This window comes from Arachis duranensis, chromosome 3 (assembly GCF_000817695.3).
Source record: "Arachis duranensis cultivar V14167 chromosome 3, aradu.V14167.gnm2.J7QH, whole genome shotgun sequence".
NCBI classification, from domain to species: domain Eukaryota; kingdom Viridiplantae; phylum Streptophyta; class Magnoliopsida; order Fabales; family Fabaceae; genus Arachis; species Arachis duranensis.
The window spans coordinates 24,833,332-24,836,930 of record NC_029774.3 but is presented as its reverse complement, the minus strand read 5'-3'; positions in this window follow the sequence as shown (position 1 = coordinate 24,836,930).

The following is a 3,599-nucleotide window of genomic DNA, read 5'->3' as shown; positions in this document are numbered from 1 at the left end:
TTGGGTGATGTAGAGGAGGATGACGTCGAGCCGGATATGATTGACGATGACAGCGGCGATGATATTGGAGCGAGTGAGCCTACATTGGCGGTAGGTGGTTCTAGCTCTGGCACACAGCAGTATCCACCTCATTTTTCCTCTTTGGACTTGGATGCCATGAGGCAGGAGGGGGTTTCTGGGCACTCTGTTGGATTCGGAGCTAGAGATGCGGAAAGGACTGCTGGTCTGACAGAGTTCCAGGTTGGTCAGCAATTTCAGGATAAAGAGCAGGCCATGTTAAGTGTGAAGACTTACAGCATCCGGCGAGGGGTACAGTACAAGGTAATCGAGTCTGATTATCGCCTGTATGTGGGCAAGTGTTCTGAGTTTGGGAATGGGTGCACATGGTTGATTCGACTGAGTCTCCGGCAGCGCAAGGGCATTTGGGAGGTCAAACGATATAATGGACCTCACACTTGTCTTGCCACCTCCATCTCGAGTGACCATAGGAGTTTGGATTATCATGTGATATCGGCGTTCATTATGCCAATGGTTAGGGCTGATGCATCCGTCAGCATCAAGGTGCTCCTGAATGCCACGGCAGCACACTTTGGGTTTAGGCCGACTTACAGGAGGGTCTGGATGGCTAAGCAGAAGGCTGTTGCCCTCATCTACGGTGACTGGGATGAATCATACAACGAGCTGCCCAAGTGGGTGTTGGGAGTCCAGTTGACGATGCCTGGTACTGTTGCAGTCCTAAGGACTAGCCCCGTTCGAGTTGGAGGACAGGTAGACGAGTCTCAATCTTATTTTCACAAACTTTCCTGGACATTTTCACCGTGCATCGAGGCATTCCGTCATTGCAATCCGCTAGTCAGCATTGACGGCACCCATCTGTATGGTAAGTACGGAGGAACGTTGCTCATCGCAATTGCACAGGACGGGAACTCGAACATTCTACCTGTTGCATTCGCACTAGTAGAGGGTGAGAATGCTCAGTCTTGGGCATTCTTTCTCTCCCACCTTCGTCAGCACGTGACACCGCAGCCGGGTCTGCTGGTTATATCGGACAGGCATAACGGCATCAAGGCTGCGCTTGAGGCTCCTGACGGAGGTTGGTTACCTCCATCTGCATACCGTGCATTCTGCATTCGACACGTAGCTGCTAACTTTGCCCTTACTTTCAAGGGCAAAGATGCACGTAGGCTTCTTGTGAATGCGGCGTATGCCAAGACCGATGTTGAGTTTGATTACTGGTTTGATATTCTGCGGTCTGAAGACCCGGCGATGTGTGAGTGGGCGAACCGGATTGATTATTCCTTGTGGACTCAGCATCGTGACGAGGGGCGGAGATTCGGTCACATGACGACAAATATCTCCGAGTGTGTGAACTCAATCCTCAAGGGTGTCAGAAACCTACCTGTATCCTCACTGGTGAAGGCAACATATGGTAGGCTTGCGGAACTTTTTGTTCGCAAGGGGAGAGAGGCTGAGGCCCAGATGGGAATCGGACAACAATTCACTCAGCACTTGGACAAGTGTATTGAGGCCAACTTGAAGACGGCGAGGTGCTTCACGGTGACTTTGTATGACAGGGATAATTCCGAGTTCACCGTAGCCGAAACCACTCCGACTGGTTCCTTCTCATTGGGTAGCTACAGAGTATCGCTTGCCGCTCGGACATGTGACTGCAGGTACTTCTAGGCGCTTCATTTCCCATGTTTGCGCGCACTTGCATGTTGTGCCTACTCACTGGTGAACTGGACCACTTATGTTCACAGCGTGTATAGGATTAGTTCGGTATTAAGTGTGTATCGTATGGGATTCACCCCTCCGATTCCGGAGGGTTTCTGGCCACCATACGACGGGCCTACTGTGATACCGGACCCTGACAAGAGGCATGCGAGAGAGGGTCGTCCGAGGTCCACCAGGATACGAACAAATATGGACGAGGCAGATCCAAACTGTCCAAAGAGATGTGGCCTATGTCACCAACCCGGACACACACGTCGAAGTTGCCCACAGTTGGGTGGATCGTCTCACACTAGGGCCATTAGTAGCCATGTTCTTAGCGTTAGTACTTATTTTAGTTAAGTTTTATTGTTGATTTTTTAACTTTCATGTATTCAGCATGCTGCGTTAAGTAATGAATATGTTATGTATCACTTTGAGTCTTGCTACAAATAAATGCAAAATTTAATAAATAAACGTACATATTAGACTGTTATATGATGCAATGATTATAAATAGTCACTGATAAATCCGGTAAACAACCGTTTTCAAAGTACAACTCGATGAACAAACAACAAAAGAAAACAGCTCTAAAATAACAACAAAAGTACATATGGTTGTGATACATGAATAAACCCTACGGAACAAAATACATGATACATGACCCATTTAAATAAATGCGAGCACGTACCGCAACAACGGGAAACCCGTGCTCGCTGACCTCTGCGGATAAACGGCTCTTCATCCTCGATCTCATCCGCATCCTCATCCGGGCCAGGCTGTGCAGGTGGCGTAAAATGGGCGGATGCCGCAGACGGCTCGGCAACAGACTCTGATGCACCAGCGTAGGCAGATGGTAGGGTACCTCCCAAACCAAAATGGTCACCAACATATGCCGTAGGAGGCTCGTTGAGATCAACGTCTAACGGTGCCTGCGTGCTGGATGTCTGACCATGCCTCCGGGCCGGCACGTCCTCCTGCATGATGGCGGTGATGTCATCTAGAAACTGTGCACCCCCGAAGTCTGCATCAAGCGTATCTGAGGCAAGGAAGTCTGACCACTGTGATTCCGGAATAACCCATGAGGTACCCTCCTGCTGAGGCTGGTCATGGGCGGGTACACCAACGAAGTAATCTCCAAGAGGCCCCAACCCAAGTCTAGCGTGACCAGGGTCAGCCACGTCACCCATACCTGATCCATACCACTCACTTCCTTGTCCACCATCGTGGGTACTAACACCATGAACTGCAACAACACCTGCACCATCCTCGCCCACCGGACCATGCTGATCGTCGCCATCGTTGTCAGGGTCACGAGGACGGTGGTCCCCCCCACCACGCCCTCTCCGTCTCCCTCCCTGGCCTCGTCGTCCGCCTCTAGCGGGACCGTCATCGTCATGATCGTCAATAGCCGCATCAAGCCACCTCCACTCACGCTGGCTCCGTCGTGTCCCCACACGAGCTCTCCTCTCAACCCGCCGCCTGTCCGACACGTCCTCAGGCCGATCCATGTCAGGAACTCGCCCAGCACCCCTCTGTGAGGCCTTAACTGGAATAGGAACGGCTCTCGGATCCATCAACTGCATCTCTGAAGACAAGAACCTCTTTCCATGCTGCCTCCACCAATCGAAGAACTGCTGCGACGGTCCAGGGTCGGCAACAACATCGAACCTCAGCACGGTGTCCGCACGGGAGTCCCAATAAAGATGCCACTTCTGCAACTGGTACGGGAACCATCGATCGCCGCCTCTGCCGTCTTTGGACATCAGAAATTCGATGTTCAGGGCGGGATTCGGACAGGGCTGCACACCTCCAAACTGCGGAAGAACCCTATCTATCTGATGCCACTCTATGACGGTAAAGTAGATCAGCGACGTCACAGACCGCCA